The sequence below is a fragment of the Onychomys torridus genome, chromosome 6, assembly GCF_903995425.1.
Source record: "Onychomys torridus chromosome 6, mOncTor1.1, whole genome shotgun sequence".
Taxonomy (NCBI): Eukaryota; Metazoa; Chordata; class Mammalia; order Rodentia; family Cricetidae; genus Onychomys; species Onychomys torridus.
In genome coordinates, this window is record NC_050448.1 from 79853491 (window position 1) to 79879892 (window position 26402).

Consider the following 26402-nt stretch of genomic DNA (forward strand, 5'->3'; position numbering starts at 1 on the left):
CAACTCCATATCTTGGGACCTTGTCTGCTTCTCGATCTGGCAGTCTCCCACTCACCCTTCAGGCTCTAATCTAGTTAACCTTCACTGAAAATCCCATCACCTTGGAGAATCCTTTCCTGACCATGCAACCTAGATTATTCTTCCTCACTGCCCCACCCCCTCAACTTCTCCTCCTTTATATAACAAGCTACTTGTGTTAATTGTTATTTAATATAAGATTGAAGTGCCCACTTAACATGCATGTCTCCTACTACACTCAAGCTCCAAGAAGGCAGGAACTTCATCTGTTTTTGTGCACCAGCACTGCACAGTTCCAGGCATATTGTTAGTCAGAACAAACACATAGCTGTTGAATGAGTTATAAGCTATTGCACTTTTTATTTCTGACATCTGCCCCCAGACTCATTACATATTCCAGGTTCATACTTCTTCTTTTATGCACATTAAAGCTCCATCTATATGTAAGTAGTTCCCAACCTAATCAGAGACAGTTTCTCTCAAATTCATTTATCCATTCATCCATTCATTCTTTTAACCATTATTTATTGAGCCTGTTCTAATTACAAGGCACAGTGCCAGACTACCTAAGATTAAAAGATAGATGCAAGACATGGTTCTTGTCCTCCAGACATTTACAACATCGAGGGAGATTTAAGAAGCAGTCATACAATTATAGCAGGGCAGTAGGTGCTACGTGCCACATTCAGCATTACTACTGATGACAGGTGCAGAGGAGGTAAAAATGGTATATTCACCTGGAGATTTTTAGGAGTTTTCATAGTGAAGTTAGTTCTTCACTATGAAACTGAGCTGGTTCTTGCAAGGTGAAGAAGGCTTAGATGGCCAGAGGTGGTAGAGGAGGAATTCTAGGTGAAGAAATAGTATTAAAATCAGAAAGGTACAGTATAGGGAGTGTAGAGAGGCCCATGAGTGGCCCATGGATATGGAGTTATTGAAGCAAGGGATGATGTCTATGATGACATTTGTGTTTATAAGATACTTGCAAGGGTGTAAAAAACTTGTTGAGAAACAAATAAAGAATGAGAAATACTGGAAAGAATGTCTACCTGTGTCACTTAACTTAGATGTTCCTAACTCAATGATGAGATAATTATGGAGTAAAATGAAATGTAGGAACAGAAGATATGGACAGGGGGATCTTGGTGTGGTCTGGAAAACATGGGGAAATTTGTGTCAGAAATGAACATTTCTTTGTCTTCAACTGGAATGCTGACTTACTGATACTATAGGCATCCACTCAGAGTTATAATGATCATTCTTATGTTCTGGCTAAGAGGTGACCACTCTACAGCATGTGTTTGTTCAGGCTTACATTACCAAATGTCCCAGAGTATTTGTAATACGCCTGGCTTCCAGACAGCTGCCTTCTCACTGTGTTTTCCTGGTCTTTTCTTAGTATGCACACATGGACAGAGAGATGGATTCCTCTTCCTCTTCTTATGAAGCCATGAATCCTATTGGATGTGGATCCCACCATCTCAGACTCATCAAATTGTCACCTCCTGAAAATCTGTGCAGTCATATTGGAGATGGGGATTCAATGTAAGTATTTAGGTGATACAATTCAGCCTCTGGGTTCTTAAAAACCAAAGACCATGTAGGTTTCAAATTCAGGAGTTTCCAAGCAGTGTATCAAGTGATACAAGACATCTCAGACAGCACCTTCTGGGGGTGCAACCCCACAGGAAGAGTATAGGTGCTTCTACTGTACCCATATTGGCATCAGTAATGGCCACTGAAGAAATCACTGTATAGCTAAAACAATATATTTGCAAACCCTGATCTAGTTTGATGACTTCATTACTCCAAGGAAAGAGATACTTTTGAAATTCAGAAAGATAGAGAGACCCAGTTACTACCACATAGCAAGATGGGCAAATTCTAAGAGACAATGAGGGGAATTGTAGTCCTGTGTGCAGACTGCTGCTCCAGTGTGTTGTTCAATGATCTCCTTAGATTCTTCCATGTTTAAGAAGAGGAAGTCTTGGATGTCCCTGTGGACATGTCTGATGAGGGACCCTCCAGATACATAAGTTACCTGATGAAGAACTTGTCTAAAAGACAGTTAATGGTCTGGGGACAAGCAGCATGGATTTTTTAAAATCTGTCCTTCCTTCTCTACCTTGTTCACATACCCAGACTGCATAACGAGCTGGCAGGAGTTATGGACTATTAAATAATGTAGGTGTTTTTCCTAAATAACTGTTTCCTCAGTGCCTAAGTGTTTTCTAATGTGCTTTCTGTCAGCCACCCAAAGGAATCAGAAGTAAATGGTTTCCTCTCTGAAGATGGGGAAAGACACCCATGCCACCTAAGGGTGTATATATATATATATATATATATATATATATATATATATATATATATATATATACAAAAATAAAAATTAAATTTCCCTGAAGTAAGGGCCCTTTTCTGGCCCTTAACCATGAGATATAGCTTCTCATTTCTGTACTGAGACTCGGGACATCCAGGTGGCCAAATGATACTTCTTGGACCATTTTCCTTTCTCTCTTCACTCATCCCCCTTCAGGTTGCAGCTTGAATGTTGCATTTTCTCTTTAGAGGCATTTCTTCATCATTGTCTCCTTTGGTATTATTCTCAACACACCTTTTTTCTCCTTCAGAGCACTTAGCTCAGGCATAATTATATAGTAATATGCTTGATGCATGCCTCTCCAGACTCTAAGCTCTACTTAGAAGTCCTGCTAAATATCAGTGTGCTGTGAGTGCCTGGTCTACCCCTGCATGCCAAAAGCACCCAGTGAGTAAATGAATGGTTTGTTTCTACCAATATGTAAGTTCTGTTCTTTCCTTTTTAAAGTTTTTTTTTGGAAAAATTATCTATGTCTTCATTTTTGCATTAAATTGCCTTGCTAGCTGTGGGTTTATAACATAGAGCCAAGAAAATGAAGGACAATGAGGAGTGAAGTTAGTCTATAACTGGCCAATAAAAGACCAAATCCTGGAATGAAACCTTCTATGAGAAGTTCATTGATTTAGTCTTCAGCACACATTTATTGATTATCACCCCACCCATATTGTAAAAGCACAAGGACACACCATGAGTAAAAGGATGTTCTCTGTAATCATCAAGCAGATAGAAAAAAAATCTAGGCAAAGCTGTTGGAAGAAGAAGCAGGGTGATGAGCTTGTAGTGAGCTAGTTAGAGCTGGCTTGGAGGTCACTGAGATGGACCCCTCCATCAAAATCAGAAGCTGGTAAAAGCAAGAACAGAAACTGGTGCATTCTGGCTACTGGAGGAAGGAAGGCTATCTGATCCTGTCTCTGTCTAGGTAGAGTTATGCCATTCTGAACCACCTCAGAGACTGTTAATAGGTAAGATAACCTTATAAGATGATGAGCTAGCCAGAGGCTTTCTGTTAAAGAACATGCCATTGTCCTCTCCCATAAGAGTCAATTCAAATGACCCCATCCATCACCTGGATAGGCAAACACTCCTCAGAAGTGTTCTAAAGACTTTAGAAATAATAAAAAGATTGCCTAACATGTAGATTGGTATAATGGCCCCCTTGGCCAATGTCCACTCTCACCCCTTGGTGTGCTGCCCTCTGCTCTGTAGTAGACACTGCCACATCTTTGCCACCGTCCTCTGTGTGTCAAATTCAAATTCTTGTGGAAGAGATCACAAGGGCTGGAGAGGCAAGGGCAGTTCAGATGGAGCTTCCAGTGAAAAGCTGATCATGAGTAGGGCAGGCTATGCTGAGAGGAGACCCACAAGTCTGCTTTGTATCAAAATCTGGAGGATGAGAATATGCTGGCTATACAAAACAAAGGCCTAAGGAACGACTAATGTAAGAGTTTAAGGAGGGAACAGGCAGCTTGTTGAAGCAACATAAAGGATGTAAGAATGGCCACAGAAGAGTAAGCATGGAGGAATCTGGATAACTGTGAACATGGGTATGAAGAGCTCAAAAGCATGAGAGGGCTGGAGAAATGGCTCAGAGGTTAAGGGCATTTAATCCTCTTCTAAAGTACCCAAGTTCAGTTCCAAGCACCCATATCGGTTCAGTTCTAGAGGTTATGATACTTCTTTTGGCCTCTGTAGGCACTCTAAAATATCACACACACACACACACACACACACACACACACACACACACACACACCCCAAAATAAAATGCTATTATAATAAGTTTGGTCTTTATTAATGCTCAATGGTTTTGTTTTGTTTTGTTTTTCAAGACAGGGTTTCTCTGTTTAGCTTTGTGCCTTTCCTGGAACTTGCTTTGGAGACCAGGCTGGCCTTGAACTCACAGAGATCCACCTGGCTCTGCCTCCCAAGTGCTGGGATTACAGGTGTGTGCCACCACTGCCCAGCATTGTTTTTGTTTTTTAAACAGAAGAATGATATAATTTGGTTGATGTTTTAATAAGATTGATGTATCAGAGAAGGACAAGATAGAACTAATGTGCTGAGGGAGTCTATTATAATAGTCAAAGAGAGAAGAGATAAGACCTTGACCTTGAGTGGTGGCAGTGGGAATAAAGAGAAGTAGACACTTGAGATTTATTTCAAGGTAGAAATGACAGGCCTCAGTGATGGATTGAATGTAAAGGATGAGGGAGAAGGAGAAATTGAGAATGACTTCAGTATGACAAATGGTCCTTTCCTTGAAATCATGCATCTTCTCAATTTGCTACAGACTTGAACCATTCTGTCTTCCATTGCTAATCTGCCAAGGCTTTCGTCATTCCTTCCTTGGCCTCACTTAGGCGCCATATTTAGGATCTTAATTCAGTAATGTACAATCTGTATGGCTCATATCTTTATCTTCACAGCTCATTGAGCATTTTTAAGTGGTGTGCCACACACATGAATTAAACATGGTGGGCAGAGTGAGAGAGAGTTGAAGTGGCAGATATTCTGACTCTCTTAGCCAAATGTTCTAAACAGACTCCAGATGGGGCTTATGACTACATAATGCTGATAATGTGGAAAGCCACTATCTCTTCAGGTATTTGTAGAAAAGGTGGGGAAAGTAAAATGTCTTAAGAATAGGATGTGGGGAGGTGAAAGAAGAGAGATATAATATCTGAAACACCAGGGACTGTCCAACACCAAGCACCTTCAGATACTGTGTTGGTCTTTCATTGAGCAAGACTGTATGTGTGCAGTGTTATGCCTGCAAAGAAAGAGAAAGTTAGAGGGAGTAGGGTGGAGAGAAGTGAACCTGCTAATATAATGATATGACTGCCATTTATTGGAAAAATATTGGGAGTGGAAGTTGAAACACTATGTAGTTATGGCTGGCTGGGAACTTGCTATGCAGACCAGGCTGGCCTTGAACTTGTGGAGATTCTCTGGTCCTGCTTCCATAGTGTTGGGATTACAGGCATAGTGGCCCATAAAGGGCACCACTAAATTCTTACTATTTGTCTTGAACTAAGCTAAGACCTTCAGGAAATATGTGCTATTGACTCCATTTCCTGCAACTCCCCTGTAAGGATATCTCCATCAAATGAAAGGAAAATGGCAGCTCAATGAGGTTTAAATGACTAGATTACAAATAGTCATTGATAGAGCAAAGATTTCAACCCAGATTAGTGAGATGGCAAAATCTGCACATTTAATTTTATGACACCATCTTTTTAAATCTGGGAGGGCCTAGAGGGAGGCAGAGGAGACGGGGCAAAGAATGAGGGGGTGCCTAAGAGAACAAGTGTACTTGATCTGGGGAGGAACTAGTTGACTAAGATGAATCTAACCTGAAGGGGAAAGTATGTTAGTATATGACAGGAGAGTGAAGGACAGCTAGGAAATTTCCGGAGATGAATATGGTGTGTTAGCAGCCTCCCACTCTATTTCCCTGTTGACCGTAGACTCGTAACTTGTGTCTTTATTGCTGGTTTGGCTCCTGGTCATGATACCCCTTAACCTGAGATGAGCCAACACCTTTACTCTGACTCAGACCAATGCCCACCTTGGGCCTGGCGTGGGGAAGCAGCACAGGCTGGACTCCTAAGCAAGTGAATTCACGACTGATGCAAGAACCCAGGAGAACAACACGGTGTTACCATTAGCTGAGATTTATAACTCGCGCAAATGCTGCTCATGTTGGATAATCACTTTCCCCATTCTTGCTCCAGTTGTTCAAAGAAATCCCACTAGTATCCCCATCTTTCTGCTTCCCAGGGGATATTCCAGGGAGAAATTGCTTTATGACTCAGAGAGAAGGCTAGAGTAAGTGAAGGCCCATGTCTTCTGTTTATGTCCCGAATCAACCACTCATTTTCTGGGAAAAGGTATGTGGAGACTCAACTGAACGTCAGTTTACTGACTAGTACATATTAAAGTAGATTATTAGGACAGTCAATATTGATGTACTCTGCACTGTTAGCTGGCAGAACTCTACAAGGTGTCCCTGGCTTTCCCTCACAATGCTTAGAGAATATCGTTGTACAGAGAATTGAGTGAGGGATTACAATGCCAAGGCCCACATGTACTTGGAGTACAGGAAACATGAATGTTCTAGTATTCTACTGTTCAAAGACCCCAGTTTGTGACTTTCAGTAATTCTTTGATCACAGGCGAGTGATTGATTGATACAGTGAGTGAGTTTCAGTTTCCTCATCTACAAAGTGAAGGCCATTTACTCATTCATTCATTCATTCATTCATTCATTCAATAAATGCTTATTGAACACCACTGGAAGTTGCTTTAACGTTAGTGACATGAGAAAGCCTCTCTGTGAAGGTACTTAAGCTGATATGATTGATGGGAAAGCTATTGCTGGATGAAGGTGGGTTGGGGGAAAGTGTTGCAGATGGAGGGACAGTACAGAGGCTGTGAGGTGGGCATAAGAACCACTTTGCCCTCTACAGTCCACAGGTGAATTACTGAGGTAAGCCTGGGTTATGATTATCTTGATTGGCCTCAATGTTACAGACATGATTTTTATTCTGATTTAGCAATCTCTACGCTGAGGAATCTCCTTTATAACCAGGAAGTGATCTCTGGAGTCTAGGAAAGAAGAGAAGATGGACAATGGGCAGCAAAGTGTAAGTGGTGAGAATTGAGAGAATACATCATAAGTTGGGTAAGGGATGTGTTATACGAACTTTTCCTGGGTAAGGGATGTGTTATACAAACTCTTCCTGGGTAAGGGATGTGTTATACGAACTCTTCCTGGGGAGATGCGAACAGCTGTTTCTCTCAGACAGGGCGTGTATTAACCAAGGTTTCCTCACATATATTTAATAATAATAATATAGTACTAAATCAACTTATTTCAAACTAGTAACAACAACTGAATCACACTCAAGAGGCTCTGAACCCCTTAGTTGCTTGGTCCTTGAGGCTCAACCTTAAGGAGATATGTATGTGTCTATGCTTGGTTTCTGGGGAAACCAAGAACTTAGTAGTTGCTTAGGCTTAGTCTGTGGGGCTGGGTACTTCAGTAATTCCAATCTAGCACCAAAACTCTGGATAGTTCCAAGAGAGCCATTAGTCTTCAGTCAACAATGGAAGCCGGGAAATTATGTTTCTGGTATCAGCAAAGAAATCAGCAGCAGGATAAATTAACTCAGTGGCTTGAGAGAAAGCCAAATGAGCAAAAGGTGAATAATCTTTCCCCTGTCAAGCTTCTTTTTATCTGGTGGTTACCAGTAGGTGCCGCCCACATTTGGAACCAGGGCTTCCCACATCAAGTAGACAATTCCTTTACTGAGGCTTTTTACTTGGGTGATTCTAATTGTGCCAAGTTGACATTAAACCATCACAGGACACCACCAACATACTAATGTACTGATTTTTACCTAAGTCTGGCTTGGTGAGGCAATGAGTTTACTGGGCTTGCTCATAGGAGCATGAGTGAGGTGTGGGTAACCCTAAACAGCTGCATTACCAAGTGTGCCCCCCCCCTTAGATAAGGACTTCCTCATAGCCGCCTATATGGAATCCCCTCTCCATATGTATCTGTATCTCTTGAGACCATGTGCAGCTGGCGCAGAATTACACACAGCTCACAGAGAGGGACAGGACGGAGAAGCTGAACTCTCACGTGAGTGTTTAATGACCCTCCCAAATCCTCCTATGAAGGAACACCAATAGCTTGATTGTATTTTGTGTGGTCATAGATGCTCTGATGAGGATGCTAAAGATTGTTAGGCTCAGAGGACAGCATTCAAAGTCAGGAAGTTAGTGTGAGAAGTGCTAGGTGTGCCCTACTTGCCATAGAGGATATACTAAAGCCATCATTGTGATCCAACACCACGTGTGGTCCTGTTGCGCTACAGCTCGGATTCTCATTCTCCTGTTGCTAAATTTGTCCCCAACATGGAAATCTTACAATGTAGAGATCATTTAGGCTTCTATGGCTCCACTGGCCCTGAAAAGATACCTTATGGAGCAGGGTAGTGGATCGTGGATGTAGCTGAAAGTTTTGCTGTGTCCTGCCTGGTCCACAGTTGTTCAGACTCAAGTAAACACACAGAGGTTTATATTAATTAAAACTGCTTGGCCATTAGCCCAGGCTAACTACTGACTAGCCTCTTATATTTAAACTCAGCCCATTTCTGTTCAGCTATATATTGCCACATGCTCCATGGCTTTACCTGTGTGCCATTACATGCTGCTCCCTGGACAGGGGGCTAATGTCTCCTGACTCAGCCTTCCTCTTCTCAGAATTCTCCTTGTCTGCTTATCCCACCTATACTTCCTGCATGGCTACTGGCAAATCAGCATTTTGTTAAACCAGTATACAAAAGCATTATCCCACAGCAGGTGGATTCAGTAAAGTGGTGGGAAGGACAATGGGAAGAAATGGAGGGATCAAAGCCACAACCCAAAGTAGCAAGTCGGCTTCATTGGCTAGATCTTTGGTGATCAGTCCTGTCCTGCCTTCCTCAGCGAACTTGGGACTGTGTGTAGCTTGCTCTGTGGAGTTGTTTCAGTCTGCCCCCATAGAAGTCTGAATGTTGGCTTTCTTACTATAACGTGTGCTCGAGATCCTATGAACTTTGCATATGTCCTATGACCATAAACCGATGAATGTAAATGAAACAATTCATCTCACGTTCTCTCTCTCTCCTTCCCTCACCTCACTGGTGACATCTGCATAAGAAGTGGGGTGCCCCTGTACTGCTGACAGATGGGCTGTTCCCTGCAGTGGTCACCCTTTTATTACACTGGCCCTTGTTTTAAGAAAAGTACTGTATCCAAGGTGGCTTCCCCATCTCTGGAGAAAGCAGGCCATTTGTAATCTTGACTGTAGTACCAGGGACTTCCTTTGTAGAGAGTCTCCTGAGCAATAAGTACATGCTCCTACACACACACACACACACACACACACACACACACACACACACACTGAGGAAGCAGCTGGCTGATCCATCTCTATGTTTGCTGCTGCTTTCCAAAGGAGTAGCCTTGTCTCTTGGGAAGCATTGCTGTCTAAGACAGGGTGAGGGATGGGTTTGGGATTGCTGCATAGTCTGGTAGCTCTCAGCAGAGAAAACCTCAGTTCACAGATAAGCCAGGGAAGGAGGGAACATGCCTGACATAAATCCTAGTAAAAATTGAGTCAACTTTCCTTTCAAACTGTAATGAAAGCTTCTTGGTCCTACTGTCTGGATTGAAGTAGATGGATAAAGTGACCTCATTGAGCACTTCCTGTTTGTCTAGCCTCTGCATCCTAGGTCTCCTTTATCCAGAGTCGTGTTGCTAATCTAGATTAGGACCAGCAAACTGTGGTCCTCATGATGAGCTAGCTACCAGATCTGTGTGTATGTGTATAATGGCTATGTGTCTGTGCACATCTTTGTGTACGCATGTGGAGGCCAGAGCAAGACATTGAGTACTTTCTTCTACTATTCCATCTTATTGACATGAGACGAGGCATGGTCTCTCCCTGAAAGAGAAGCTCGCAGTTTGGGGTTGGATATCTAACCACTGATCTATCAAGATCCACAGGTCTCTGTCCCCCGGTGTTGAGGTTATAACACATGCAACCATACCCGGCTTTACAAGCACTCTTACCCACTGTAAGCCACCAGATTTTTGTCCATGAAGTTTCCTTGGACCATAACTGTACTAGTCATGTACATATATCTGCCTGCTTTCACACAACACTGCAGAGGCAAATGGCCATGACAGAACGTATGGCTCGCAAAGCGGGAAATACTATTTTTGCTTTTTATAGAAAAACTCTATTGGCCCTTGCTGCCAAACCTTGTGTGTCAACGCAGGATTTCACAGTGAGGTGGCAGCTAGAGCCAGGTGAATAGAAATAGAAAAGGAAAGAAGCATGTATTGGACATAACTGGTTACAGTTGTGAAGAACGTAAGACTCCAATCAAATGGACCTGGTTCCAAATCTCAGCTCTCTTGCTTAATCACTGTAGGTTTGGGGCCAGCTGCATCTCCTCTGTCTGTCTTACTTTCCACATCTGCAAATGGCCCTGACAATTGTATTTACCTCACGGGGTGGTCATGAGGATTAGGCCGATTAACATAAGCGCTGGTTAATGCATTCTAAGTGCTCAGGAGAGAGAATCTGCTGATTTTACTACTGATGTGGTGTATCAGGAGTAGACTAAGCTCTTCGTGTGTGTTTTATCTCAGTTAATCCTTACACGGCTCCAGTGAGGTAGATGCTGTGTTATTACTCCACATTACAGGGAGGGTGTCTGTAGCAATAGTCCTCACTCTGGGCCCCCTGGGTGGCACAGATTGGAGGGAATTCTGAGAAGGGGAAAGAGAAGCAAACACACACTCTAGCCTGGGGAGGAACTGGGTCACCGGGTGACTTCACTGTGGAAAGTGGGCTAACAGAGGTGAGAGCCCCAGAACCCTTGAGGTCATTGACAAGGTCTGTTTCAGACTGTGGGATGGAACTGCACAGCTTCCTCCATTTCCTGTGGCTTTTTCCTTTCATTCCAACCACCACGTCCTCATGTCCTGGAACTGACTGAGGAGTGTCAGATCCGAAGGAAGGGTAGAGCTGAGTAGGGGGGAGGGGTGATGAATGGCAGCAGGAAAGGGTGGAGCGACAAAGCTGCCAGGTGGTGTCCTGAGACTACATCATATGTATTTTAAGGCAAACTTCAGAAGCTTTATTCAGTTACCCAGGTCTATTGATGTCACTCGGACTGGATCAATACATCTTCCTGGAGAATTCAAAGCAAGGAAATCTACGTGGGGCCCACTCAGTAGGGAGAGCACGTTGGTGCCAGAATGATGGGTCCGTGAGGAGAGTGTTAAGCACACACCAGCTGATGTCCTTGCTGTCCCTTTGTCCTTGCAATGGAGCAAATGATGGGAGAGAGTGGCCATGTGAGATGCTGTCACAGATTCATACACCTAAGAACCCAACACCCACTGATGCTATGCCAGGATGTATGCTGGACCATTTCATGGGATAGCATGGCAGTTGGTAGGACAAGTTCTGGGTTTGCTTTGGTGTAGGCTTTGAGGAGCTTCAGATGTCAGGAGCAGGGCAAGCGTTTTAGTTACTTTTCCAGTAGCTGTGACCAAATACCCTACAAGAGGCAACTTAAGAAAGAAAGGTTTTTGGTTTTGTTTGTTTTGTCTTGGTTTAAGAAGGAATATAGCGCACCACAGGGAGAAGGTGTAGCAGCAGGAGTATGAGGCTGGCCACACTGCATCTGCTGTTAGTGAAGACAGGGAGTAGAATCAGGTCCTAAAACCTGAAGACCTGCTTCCAATGATTCCCTTCCTCCAGCTAGGTTCCATCCAATGTTCTTCAGCCTTCTAAAACAATGCCACTAGGTAGACCAAGTGTTCTCTTTCAAACCATAGGAGCAAGGTTATGGACCTGTCTCCTGTGGTTGCCTGTGATGCTTTATAGATTGGGGAGGGGGAAGAAATAGGATGTTTCTTCAAACTTACCTTGCCCCATCCCAAGTTATAATTCAGTACCCCATGTCAGCAGGGTTCTTTAGTCTTATATTATTTTTCCCATCTCCTTATTTAACAATTCTTAAGTTTTAAGGATTTGTTTTTTACCCATAAAGGGGATGGATAAGGGGGATGGCTTCATTAAGCTGACTAAAAGGTCACCAGGGAAAAGTGTGGCAAAAAGAAAGGTCAGTTGGTCTTTTCTGAGTGTTATGGGCTCTGGTACTTCTGCAGTTCTGTCCTCTGAGCTACCTCTGGTTCATGCCTGTGGAGTGGTGGATTCAGGATGGAGAAGCAGCAGCAGGATGCTGGTGCAGGGAAGCACGGACCCTTCTCCAGGGGCTGAGCCTAAGCTCAGGAAGCAAATCCCTAAGGCATCCTGAACACCCATCCTCCTTGAACCTCTTGCCCCATCCTCTGATATGCTGCAAGAATTACAACCTAAAGACTGTTAGTGGGTGCACATTCTTAGAAAGCTGTTGCTTGAGGACTTTGAGGACCAAGGTACCACAGATTCCTTGGCAGGTGTCAGAACAGGTCTTACTTATGCCTAGCTCACATTCCTATGTTATTGTCTATGTATCTCTTAGTAGAGAAGATTGGAACAGGTGTTTGAGAACATGAAAAGTACTCTCGCTTCATAACAACTCAGAGAGCCTCTCCAATGTGAGTGCTTGCTTGTTGGATTCTTGACATGATGCTGAGCTAGTTCCACTTGATTTTGAGATGCATCATAAAATTTGAGAGGTTCTCAACTTTGAACAGTTTGTAGTGTGACTGTATGCAAATTGACTTCTTTCCTGGATCTTCACAGAGGAAGGAGATGCTGTCTTTGCTGGAACAGAGGAGGAGGTGCTTTGTCTGAGATAGCCAGAGTTATAGAAGGTAGGCTCAAGGTTGCCTTGTGGTGGCTAAGGACAGCCATGAATTTTTTTTTTTCTTGCCATGCTGAGGCTCCTTTTGGGAGACAATGCCTATTCTTAGGTCTCCAATCGTTCCCAATTCCCTGTCCTTGGAGCACCAACTCTCCAGCTTTGGCTTCTGAGGAGGCCACTGTTACAGGATTTTCCACTGGTAAAGGAGCCACATACCCATCCCAGGCCTGCCCTTGTCAGGCTGCTGGAGCAGCACTACTCCCAGCAGGATGGAATGCAAGTTAATTTCTTAGAAGGTAAAATTCTAGGTCCTCGGCCTCTCTTGATGGTTTCTTTTTGAATTAGGAAGAATGGGAAGGGAGAGGGAAAGAGGCAAAGAGGAAAGGAGGAAGGAAGGAGGGAAGAGAAGTGGAGAAAGGAAAAGAGAGAAACAGATTTGGGTTGTAAATGCCAATTTCTGTGAGTCCTTAAAACAAGGAGCCTAGACCCTGGGCACTACATTGGAGTGCTTTGTTTTGAATATGTTCAAGGCTTTTTATGATGGATATTTGAAAATGTATATAGAAGTTGAAAATTATTGCAACAAGCATCTATATACTCACTAATATGTTTCTGTCATCAGGATCCTAGCATGTAATCATGCTAGGACCTTTTCAATCTTCTGATTACCCACCAGATCAGCTTGACTCTCACCTCAGACCCCAGAACACAGACCTGCTAAATGGAAACTTTGGAGGCGTACCCAGAAATCAACATTTTAATATACCTGCCAGGTGATTGATTTTGTTCCCCATTCTAATTTAAGGGCCACTCAAACATTTTATGATAAGCCGGGGATAATGGTATTTCCCATCTAAATACTTCATTCAATAAATATTTATTAGTCTCGTACCAAGTTTGGTAATTGTTAACAGGAATGAAGGAGTGTGGGAGGATGGAATATGAGAGGCATGAAAGCAAGGAAGCTAATGCAGTGAAAGGATTCCCGAGTGATCTTGGTGATTTAAAACATGTGCATGTAGGCAGCTGGGGAGATGACTCAGTTGTTAATGACCTGCTGTGCAATCTTAATACCCTGAGTTCAGATCCCTAGCACCCCTGTAAGAAAGCTGTGTTTGGTGGTATGCACCTATAATTCCAGTACTAGAGAAGCAGGGACAGGAGGGTCCCTGGAGCTTGCTGGCCTGCCAGTCTAGCTGAATGGGTAAGAAACCAAGTTCACTGAGAGATGATGGAGACATGATGGAGGAAGATGCCAGAAGCAAACACATGGTACAGGGCAACTGTGACCTCTTATCAAGGGGTTTCACAAGTTTAGCCCAATGAGGTTTTCGAATGTGACGGCTCAGGGGATGCTGGGTCTCTTGTTCTTCCTGCTTTTCACTGAGAAGGTTATTGTAGTTTCATTGCCCTATCAAGGCTGGACTAGCAAGAGAAGGTGGTGTCCATAGTGCTAAATCCAGTGCCTCTCCAGGTCCCTGCAATGGACACCCCCAGCACAACACAATCCTAACTGTTGGGTACACATTTGGGGTACCCAGGATAGTTTTCAGAAATAACCTTGTAATTTAAAAATAAACTGCTCTCAAGCTTCTGTCAACACAGAGGGGCAGAGGTGGGGGGAGGGAGGGAGGAAGGGAGGGAGAGAGTGAGGGTGCACCCTGTTCATTGTGCTTCTCTGGTACCTCATACTGTCAGGCAAATATTAGGTCTAAGTAGGTAGCCCTGTCTGAAAGCAAGTGCCATTTGTTATAAGCAGAGGATGTACTTGAATTGGATTTGATATGTAAGTAAAACACTTGGTGTCATTTTAGAGCACGCTTAAGGCATGGTGACTAGCTACTGCATTAGCATCTCCAAGAGTTCATTTATAAATTCATTTTTTAAATCTCTCACCTTATACCAACTGAATAAAAATCTCCAAAGTCAGGTCCAAGAATCTGTGTCTCAGCAGATGCCCCAGATGACCTGGGGACTCAGTGTGGGAAACCGCGTTGAGAGCAATGGCTCTCTGCGATGCCTACACCCCTGAGTTCCCTGGAGCCTTTGAAAATACTGGGGCTTGGTCCCACCCCAGTCCTAGATTTGAAGGAGAAGCTGTGGGAGTGATGCCAAGGTTTCGAGGTGTTTGAAATGTTTCAGGAATAATCCTAATGTCCAATACAAGCTGCAATGCACAACACCATGCCATTTAGAGATAAGCCTTGGAATCCTAGGCACTGAGTCCTTTTAGGGATTTCACAGACACAGGTTAGAGTCTTCACACCCACACAGGATGTGACAGTGATGTGAAGTATGAGTGTATTGAGGACATTTGCATAATGACATACACCAGTGGGGTGTTGCCATGATGAATTACAGGTCTAATTAGATTGGCACCATCATATTACAGCTTCCTGAGGAGGTCACAACATTTTTAGTTATCTCTTATTTTTTCTCAATGTATTTCTTGATTATGGAAGAAAAGACGCAGATATCTGGAGCACAGGCTGGCTATGGATTTGAAAGATGTGGGAACTTTCCTCAGACGTCTTGTAGAGGGTGATGGAAAGCAGGCAACACGTATCACTACTGATCTCAGTGATTTAAAACATGTGCGTGCAGGCAGTTGGGGAATGACTCAGTTGTTAATGACCTGCTGTGCAATCTTAAGACCCCGAGTTCAGATCCCTAGCACCCCTGTAAGAAAGCTGTGTCTGGTGGTATGCACCTATAATTCCAGAAGCAGGGACAGGAGGGTCCCTGGAGCTTGCTGGCCTGCCAGTCTAGCTGAATGGGTAAGAAACCAAGTTCACTGAGAGATGATGGAGACACCATGGAGGAAGATGCCCGACACTGACTCTGGCTTCCAAACATGTATGGTGGCACATGTGTGTGAATGCATTTCATGCCCCTCCACTAGTTCATAACCCTTATGTATGTGGTTAGACCCTCAGCAGGTCAAGCTAAACGACATACAGATAACCAACATAACTGTTCTGTAGACTGTAAAGTTACTTAACCTGAGGGTGTCTTTTCCTCTAGTCATTAACGATGATGCAGGTGGGCACACTGTAGCAGGCTGGTTTGGTTCTAGACAAATCCAAATGCCACATGTTGACTGAGTATCTTGGCAGTGCTTCCAACAAACCAGTGTTCCTGGGAGCTGTGAATTCAGTTGAGATTCTAGCAGCTGAGAACAGCCAGCAAATCATCTCCTAGCCCCTTCTCTGGGCTTTAAAAATGACCTAGATCTGAGGTCCTTTAAGATCATATCAGATTATATCTGTTTTAAAGACATGGGAAATGATATTTTAGAAAAAACTGGCATGTGTGTGTAGGGGACGATTACTGAGAAGGCACAGGACTGAAATGCTTTTCATTCATTTCATCTTTTTTTCTCCTTCAGTCCTAGAGACATATTTAATAAGTACTTTAGAAAGTAGCTGTCATTTAAAGAAGTTGAGACTTCAATCATAGCAGGGGTAGCGTTGGAAAAATTTAAAATAAACTCTTTTCATTTCTCTTTGAATAGATGCCAAAATATGACTCTTCATCCCAGTACAAAGCTATCCAAGAGACATTTAGGACTGTTCCCTTCTGACATCGCTCCTAGAACCTCCACGCTACTCCCTGAATTATTTACCACAATGAGTACCCAGAATAGCATCAGCTTGACAAATATGGGGCACAGGGTGGGAGCCAGGGTGGAGAGGTGGTTGTCAGCCTACCATGGGAGCTCTTTCTTGAGGCACCATTCAAATGGGAAGGGATTTCACACCATTTCATCCTGTAGGCTCGGGGTCACGTGTGGAGAAGTTGGAGCCCCACCTTTGGAAAATGAGATGTAAGAGACAGAGGTAGCATAGCTCATGTGCAAGACTGGCTCCAGGGCCCACTGTGAAAAAGAGGAAAAATTTCCAGTTATCTTTCTCTTCATTCTTTGCTTTTATGAATCCTCGACTCCAGGGTCGAGACTAGCACAATAAAGTGTTCTAGGTTAAACAACAACAACAACAACAACAACAACAACAACAACAACAACATGAAGATGGCAGGACTCCTCGGTTTGTCTAATTTGTGTATGTTTCGATTCTATACTTGCACAAACCTGAAAGTCAGTGCCTTCTTACAATTTCAATTCCAAGACCCTGCTTATTGTCTTACTCTCATCCTGGCCCTGCTCCATCCATTCTAAAAACCTAGTGTCTACACACTAGTGTCCAGCTAAAGCCCTTATGTTTCTTCCCTACCTTGTTACCAGGGAAACCATCTGATACTTCAATCCATGCCAGTGTTTAAGAGCAAGCATACTGACCACTCTCTGGAATACCTGTGTATTCAAACGGGATCTCTGAAAAGGCAATACCACCCCAAAACCAGTCCATTTTACCCTTGGTGATCTCTCCTTGTTCTTACCCATCAGGTGTGCCTGGTATGAAGCGTCCACTGGGCAGTTGGGCTGTCCTCAGGGAAACCACAGGCTCCACCAGGTATACGTCTGGAAACCCCAGACTTTCTGCTCGGTTTATACACAAGAGGAATGCATTATGCTGAGACCCTGAGTGATGAAATTCAGGTATGAATGGTGCTATACTGGGGGAATTGGTCTTTTCTGAGTTAGGGTGTGTACAGGTATAAGCATAGCTCAGGACAGGAAAAGGAGCTGTAGGCGAGGCACTGTGGAAGAGAGTAGAACATCTTTGTGGGAGATCACAGACCGTTTTCTACAGGTTGTGGGCTGCAGAGATGAGGGTATATGCATTCCAGCCGGATAGAAGAGAGTAAATAGAGGTGTGGAATAATAAGAGGTTCTACTTTACTAAAAGAAAAATATATGGAGTTAATGCAAAATAGCCTTGGGAAGAAATTCTGGGTCAAGTTGTAAATGGCTCTGAATAACATTGTTTTTTTCGAGACAGGGTTTCTCTGTGTAGCTTTGCACCTTTCCTGGAACCCACTGTAGGTAGCCCAGGCTGGCCTTGAACTCACAGAGATCCGCCTGCTTCTGCCTCCCTAGTGCTGGGATTAAAAGCATCACCACCTGGCTGAGCTCTGAATAACATTTAAGAACTTTTGACATGTAAGGCATGGTAGCATGCCTTTAATCGCAGCACTCAGGAGTCAGAGGCAGATGGCTTTCTGAGTTTGAGGCAAACCTGTCTTACACGGTGAGTTCCAAGCCAGACAGAGTTATATAGTGAGACCTTGTTCCAAAAAACAAAACAAAAACCTGTGGACTTCATGAAACAGAGTATGATATGGCTAGGTTGAGGATGTTTGGGGAAACTGGAAAAGGTTCAGTTTACTATGTTTCTTTGGGTCCATTAGAGTTAATTTTGCATTTCCAGTAGGGATGGATGCATCCTGAGTATCAAGCCTGAGGGAGTACAGCTCCTAAATAAAAGTATTTACTCACACTTTAGTATAAAGTGGTGAAACGGCTACTTTCCTTCTTGTAACATGAAAATTAGGCATTTATATTTATAAGAGGAGGTGCTGTCCACAGACTCAAGGCTTTTGAAATTTTTCTCTTGAGATTTTATTTTATGTGTATTAGTATTTTGCCCACATGTATGTCTGTACTGCATGTGTGCAGTGCCCTCTGAGGCTGGAAGATGGTGTCAGATTCCTCTGGAACTGGAGCTACAGGTGGTAGTGAGCTGCCATGTGGGTGCTGGGAACTGGATCCAAGTCCTCTAGAAGAGCAGTCAATGGTCTTAACCTCTGAGCATCTCTCCAGCCCTGAAGGAAGGCTTTGATATTGTTGTCTAGTATGGTACTTTGAGCAATAGACTAGGACCTAAAAGAAGACCATAGGACAGGAGAAGCTGTGGATCATATCTATTATTAATGTTCACTCACAAAGAATTTAAGAAGCCAGTTGACATTTTATCTTCATTCACAACAGCTCTTAGGGCAGTGGTTTTCAAACTTCTGAATGCTGTGACCCTTTAATAAAATTCCTCATGTTGTGATGACCATAGTTATTTTCATTCATAACTGTAATTTTGCTATTGTTATGAATCTTAAAGTAAGTATCTGTTTTTTCCAGTGATCTTAGGCAACCCCTGTAAAAGGGTCAGGGTCATAACCCACAAATTAAGAACCATGGTCTTAGGAGAAAATGAGGCTATGAACTTCCTGGCCAAAGGTCAGCTGGCAGACCTCAGATTTAAACTCAGAGTTTGAGAATCCAAATAGCTATTTTCACAATTCTCTGAAATTCACGTGTTTCCACTTTTCCCCCATCAAAGGTCAGTCCTTCCAGAGTTTAGCTCATTAAGCTATCAACTATCTGAGGCTGTAACCCTCAAAGCCATTCAAATCCACAATTTTCTGACAAAAATCAAGAGACTTAGCCATTCTTAATTCTGGGTCTTTCATTTCATTTCTTTCTTTGAGCTTCTGTTTATTTCCTACTTGTTTGTTGATTTTCATAATAAATGGGGTGGAAAGAAGGGGTACAGATGTTTACAGAGGATGACCAGGAGTTGTTATTTTTGTGAAAATGTGTATATTTAGTATTGCATATACTGCTTAGACATGTTGTGAGTAATTTTAAGGCGAGGACTAGGAGCCCCACCATTGCTAGGGTCCTTGTGTGGTTATTAATACTGCATGACTGGTACACTCAGTACCTCAAAGCCTGAAGCAACTTGTTCCAGGCAAGCCTCTGCTTTGCTCTTCTCCCCACGGAGACTTTTGCTTCCTGTGACTGGAGGCTGCAGCTGGGAACAGAGGCTGGAGGCTTCATGGCAGCCCCAAGGGATGTGTCTGGAAACTTGCAGTTGGCGTGTCAGGGAAGAAAAGTCCTTTGTTAAGTTCATTCTGGCACTCGGGAGGCAGAGAGGAAGGCATCTGCCAAAACAGAGAATAACAATGACTCATTTCTGCAGTGACACAGTGGGCAGAGCATGTGCCCCAAGCTCATCCCCTCGAATCTTCACAGCACCCTGCAGATCAGGCAGAGAGGAAGGCACCTTGAGGAAACTGAGGTTGACCAAGGCAAAATGCCTCTCCATGCTGTTTGGTTGGAAGATGGTGGAGCCTGGCATAAAAACTCAGAGCCCTCCACACCCCATCTGTGTGTTTCTTGTCACACAGTCTCTAGAGAAGTCTCTGCTGCCCTGTGTTTCTAGAACAGTCAGAAGTACCCACCGTTCCCACTCCACAGCAGAAATGGTTTGGAGAGTATTCCTGTATAGTGTCAACCATAAATAACCATTTCTTTTCAAATGTGGACCAGGTGTACCTTGGTCCTGAGCTTTGTGACCTAGCCCTTATGTCAGTCCCTCAGGACACGTCCCTTGTTGACCTTTATCTCCTAGCTGTGTGTGGTGGCTCCTTCACCACGTGGTCCCCACAACATTGACCCCATTGCATCACTGCCAACCTGCTTGTTCACTTATCACTTGTTTTCTGGGTAGCAACTACTTAGCTACTAGCTCCTCTCGGTAGAGTCAGATCTGATGTTTTTCTTTGGTGCTCAGAACAATGCTTAGAACATAGTCGGTGGCCGGTGCAGTCGGAACAGAATGAAATATAGCCAAAGAGTAAAAGACAACTCTATGAGTTGGGAGTCCTTGTCTCTGCTTGGAGTTAGTTCTGCTCACTCCTTGCTAGATACTTTTGTGCCACCCACTCTCAACTCAGAAAAGATTGGCTGCTTTTCAAGATCCTTCTCTGGGTCATTTGCACACCAGTCAGTGGGCACTGCCAATGTAGAATTCCCAATGTGTAGAACCCTGTTGATATGGTGGTGAGGCGTGCGGATGCAGGAAGACAGGTGATCCCACAATTCATCCATTCCAATGCTGTGTAGGCAGCTGAAGGGAAGGAGGTATGCTTGAGGTTGATCTCTCACCAGTAGGTCCCTGGAAAGGGCTGCATCAAAACAGGGTGCATCACATGTATAGGTTTGTGTGTTTATACTTCTGTGCCCTGGATATTCTAGAATGAGAAGAAAAAAGAGAAAGTAGGGGGACCACACATGCTGTATATCCTTAGGGCAAGAACATGAAAGGGGAGGCTGGAGAGGGAGGAGACCTAAAATGCTGCAGTTGGAGCAAGTCTCTCCAGGTGTTCATTCCTCTCCGTTCTTTGAACCACAGCTGTGAAGACACAGGAGCCTTTGCTTGTTTGGAATTTGGAAAGTGACCAGGTCAAGTCACCATCAGACTACTGACTGAGACCAGTAAACATCTCCAGTGCACTCAGAATCTCTGGCAAAGAGCAAGCTAGAATGAATAGACTGAACAGATAACCAAGGACAGAGTACATGACCTGTCTTTCACTCATCCCCCACCACACCATCAAAGTTAATGCCTGAAAATGTATGATCAGGTCATCTAGTTGCTTTCCCATCTGGTACAAAAACTCTCATAGGCACAAGAACCCCGGTCTAATTTGAAAATGCATTTATTTATTTTATATTGGTGCTTTGTCTGCACAGACATCTGCACACCAGAAGAGGGTATCAGTTGGATCCCATGGGACTCAGTTATAGATAGTTGTGAGCCACCACATGGGTGCTGGGAATTGAACTCAGAACCTCTGGAAGAGGTCTGAACCTCTAAACCACTAAGCTATCTCTCCAGCCCCATGTTTGATTTAGACTCCACCGCCTCTTGGTGTATTTCCTCTGCAGGGAGGGGCTGTACAAGCGAGAAAGCGCTGACACCCACACCCAGGACTTGCTCCTGTTTTTGACACTGGTTTCAGCTTTGTTAGGTTCTGCTATGGTCTTAATCTGAAATGTTTCCCAGAGGCCAGTGTGCTGAATGCTTAGCACCCCATCCCAAGCTGGCAGTACTACTTTGAGAGATTGTAGTTCTGGTAGGTGGAGCCTAGCTGAAGGATATGGACCATTGGAAGTGAGGGGAGGCTATAACTTTGAACATTTGACATTTTTCCAGTCTATATGAGACAACATGACCTCTTCCTCCACATGCTCCCATTGTGCTGATCCTCCTCTGCCTCACCATGGACCCAGCATCAAAGAAGTCAAGGACTCTGGACTGAAATATTTGAAACCATGAGCTAAAAACAAAACAAAACTTTGTTTCTCCTTGTGCTGGCTAGTTTTGTGTCAACTTGACACAAGCTAGTCATCAGATAGTTAGGAGCCTCTGCTGAGAAAATGTCTCCAGAAGATCCAGCTGTAAGGTACTTTCTCCCTTTCTTTCTTTGCTGGAGATGGAACAAAGGGTCTTAGGCATGCCAGGCGAGAGATTCACCACCGAGCTTCACCTTCAACCTCATATACATTTCCTGAATGTAGAAAAAATAAAATTAGGAAGTGGAGTATAAGTACAATCTTCAACGTGCTAACAGTCTGTCAGGTAAGAAAATATTTAAAGAATAAATAACTTCTAAAATCCAATTTTCCCATTCTGTTCTTACAATAGTATCTGTACTATTACAACACAGGATGTAACGCATTCCATATAAATATATATATTATTTCAGGAGAAAAGAAATCCAGCCTTCTAGCCTGCCAGTGTATGTAGCATTTCAGGCAGCTCTGAATTGTGACTTCATTGCGTCCTCTCTTGCTCAGAGGACAATGTAGCTTAAGGACAGTAGTAGGTACTGTTCCTTGACCACTCACTCTGTGATAGGCAAAATGCCTTTAGCTGTTCTTTGACTCTCAGTGCCCACCATGAGTCTCTGATTATAATGTTATTTTTCTATACTAGAGATGAGGAACCAGGCTAAGAAAGATGAGGTCAGTTGCTGACATGTTGGGATTTGAGCACCATCTGTTTAACTACAGAAGATGGGTTTTGAATCACTTTGCCTGAGATATGAGTAGTCTCTGGGGATGTCCCATACTAGATTTCTGTCTCAGTACTTGCTCGCTGTGTGATTTGAAACCCTCTCCCTATACGCCCCCAACCCCCAGCTTCATTTTCTTGATTTACAGAGCAGAACTTATAACTACTATTTTGAAAGGTTGTTGGGACTTGTGATGGTTTATTTTAATTGTCATGTTGATGGTATCTAGAATCACCTGTAAAGAATCTCAATGAAGGATTGTTCTGATCAGGCTGGCCAGAGGGCATGTCTGTGGGGGATTATCTTGGTTATATATTAATTGAAGTAGGAAGAACTGCTCATTGTGGGCAGCACCATTCCCTAGGCAGGAGGATCCTGAACTGTAGAGTGGAGAAAGTGACCTGGTTGCGAACATGTGTGCATTCCCTGCTCTCCACCTCCTGAATATAGGTATAATGTAACTAGCTGGCTTGGGCTCTCTCCACAATGCTGGACTGCAACCTAGGACTGTGGGTTAAAAAAAAATCCTTTCTTAAGTTGCTTTTTTCAGGTATTTTTATCACAGCAATAGGAAACAAAGACAGGAATATTAGATGAGATAATCTATGTATGCATGTATATGACAATTATATAGTAGATCTCAATGTGTGTTAGAAAAAATCAGGTCGCCTAGGGAGATGATGGCTCATTGAGTAAAGCGTTTGTTGCATAAGCTTGAGGTCCTGAGATCAAATGCCCAGAACTCATGTCAAACTGGATGGATAGCATTCATCTCTAACCCCAGTGTTCCCATGGTGAAGCAAGACACCCCTTGAAGTTCATAGGCCAGCTAGTCTGACATATGCCGAAGTGAGCAATAAAAGAAAGGCCCTGTCTCACTCAGACAAGGTGAAAGGCAGAGATCAATCCCTGAGGTTATCCTTGGACCATGCTGTGGCGTGCGCGCGCGCACGCACACACACACACACACACACACACACACACACACACACACACACACCTCATGATTGAAAACCAAGTAACTTTGAAAAAAATGGACCGGCAAATAACCACTTGTTTCTCCAAGCTGCTGTTGGGTCACCGTTCTCTGCCCCTGGTCAGGTTCCATAGCTTTCTCAGTCCCTTTCAGATATTAGAAGTTTTACTTACAGGTATTAAAAAGGCCAGGTGGAACTAAATCAATACTTTCATTTCACATCCAATTTAAGCTTTTCTCTTTCTTCGCAACTCAGGTCCTACTGGTACTCAGTAACCTGCTGTGGGGTAAACGCGGCTGTTAATTTCTTTAAGCTCCCTTTTCCATCCCATCTTGGCTACTGGCCACTGCCTGGAGCTCCTGCAGGGCTGAGGTGGGAAAGAAATGAGAAGTTCTCATCCAGATGCTGAATTGCTGCCCCTGTCCCTCATGAAATGTTTCGTGGGCTTTTCAGAGTTCTTCCTCATGTATTTCCACCACTGGATCTCTGTATGACCGCTGATAATGGTCCCCAACTTCCTTCTTCAGGACCTCATCACAGGTTTCTCTGCTGATATCACCTCATTCCTTTGGGCAACATTCAAGATAACATCCATGCAGCTTCTGTTCTGAAACTCATTTATCCCAGGGAAAGGCAGAGACACTTGGGAGGCTCTGGCCAGCCAGTCTTCTATTCTTCTGGCTCTGTGATCTCTCACTCCCTAGGCACAGCACACCTCCAGTGATTCTATCTCTGCTTTGCTCCAGTGCTGTAGAAAATTTCCTGTCTTCTTTATATCAATATGCACTTCCTCCAAAGCCAAGGAAAGGGGCAGCAACCAGGACTTCTTATTGAACGAACATGTCTCAGTGCTTCCTACCATGGGACACACTCTTGATTAACCTCTGGCCCTGCTTCACAAGTGGGATTGAGGTGGTTGCCAAGGTTAGGGGCATGAATTAAATTTCCTTGTTTCCTACTGTACTCTGCATATGACATACTTCTAAACACCTTCTTTATTAGTGTGGATGCTTAGCCATTATTTTTCTCAGCTCAAATTCTGAGACAATAAAGATATTCTAGTTTGGAGACATTATAGTGGTTACCCCCTACACATAAACAACTGTATCCACAGTAACAGTGTATACAGTTTTACAAATCAAATAATTGAGGGGCTGGAGAGATGGCTCAGTGGTTAAGAGTATGTACTGCTTTTACAGAGGACTAGAGTTCAGTTCCCAGTACCCACATCTGTGGCTCACAACCCCTGTAACTCCAGCTCCAAGGGATTCAATGCCTTCTTCTGAATTCTGTGAGAATCCACACTTATGCACACATATCTACACACAGGCACACATGAGATTTTTTAATCTTTAAGAAAATAAAAATGGACAAAAGTAAAACAATAGAAAATAGAGTTTATTTTTATTTTGCCCACCAACCCCCTATTTAGAAACCCCTTACCCCTGAGCTGTAAAAGTCTTGTCTTCCTCACATCCAATGCAGACCTCTCGACCCACCTTAGGGAGAAGCAGCCTGTGTACACAAATAAAAATGCTTGCTTTAAAAAAAAAGAAAATAGAGTTTATAATAAATAAACATATAAACAAATATAGGAAAGCTGTTGTACAATATTATTTTAAGGTGTTTTGCTTTTGCATTTATGTTGCATTTTTTAATTCAGTGAAACTGTGTTACTGTGCCTGTCTAAAACACGTGATTGTCTGATAAAGAGCTGAATGACCAATAGTAAGTCAGGAGAAAGGACAGGCAGGGCTAGCAGGCAGAGAGGATAAATAGAAGGAGAAATCTGGGAGAAGGAAGAAGAGTAAAAAAAAGAAGTAGCCAGAGAAGGAGGAGGACTCTAGGGGCCAGCCACCCAGCTACACAGCCAGCCATGGAGTGAGAGTAAGATTACAGAAGTAAGACAATGAGAAAAGTCCCAAAGCAAAAGATAGATGAGGCTAATTTAAAGTTAAGGAAATGTCAAACTAAGGCTGGGCATTCATAAGTAATAATAAGACCCTGTGTGTGATTTATTTGGGAGCTGGGCAGCTGGTCCCCCAAACGAGTTAAAAAAAAAAAAAAACCCTAACAATAACAACAGGAAGCAACAGATGCATCCTCTATTTCTGTTGGATCTATGCACGATTTTCTACAAGCTACTATTTTCTAACCCTTTCCACTATTTATTTTGACCATTCCTTCCTACTTTCTAAATAGCTCACATGTATAATAGTGGATACTAAAATGTTGGCTCTTGACTTTGTCTTCCTAATGGAGAATGGGAAAACTTAGATCCTTCAATGCCTTCTCTCCGTTTTCCCCATCAGAAAGGTTTCCTTTTCCTTTCTTCCCAATAGAGTAGTTGAATGGCTTTTGATTAAACAGTATATCTATTATTGTTACTCTGTGAGTGTTAACAGTTCAGCTACATTACTCAATGGTTAATTTTTTCTTAAATATATTTTCCTTTGGATCAGTCTTCTGGTTTTGACTGTTTAACATGTAACATATAAACAATTCATCTTCATACTCTCAACAAAGCTATACAACTGTTCTCAGTAAGGATGCAACATAAGACAGTATCTGCCCTATAGAGCCGTTTCTACGACAACTATTTACAAGATCCCTCATTCACTTTGTGTTCCTTGAACTTTTCTCTCTTGAGTCCAGTGCATGGCCTTGGCCTTGGCTTCCTTCGTTATCACCCTGAGAAATCATGTCTTTCAGCTATATTAGATTTCTGTTCCTTGGGTTGGCAACCTTTCCCTTTTTTAGATTTATATTTTTATGATGTGTTTAATCATTGTTTCTTTTTCATTTTGGTGGGGCTTCTTATGAAAAGTTAATGGTTGATGGATTTTTAGATCTCACTGAAAACACCAGAGTAAGAAAACTTTGGTTGTG

General features: G+C 43.2%; 1 long non-coding RNA gene across 1 annotated transcript; it reads left to right on the forward strand.

Moving 5' to 3' along the window:
* Window positions 1–1466: 1466 nt before the first annotated feature.
* On the forward strand, window positions 1467–17312 carry LOC118585296. Its single transcript, XR_004945174.1, has 3 exons — window positions 1467–1563; window positions 6955–7044; window positions 17183–17312. It is a non-coding gene; the product is annotated as an uncharacterized LOC118585296 (long non-coding RNA).
* The last annotated feature ends 9090 nt before the right edge of the window (window positions 17313–26402 follow it).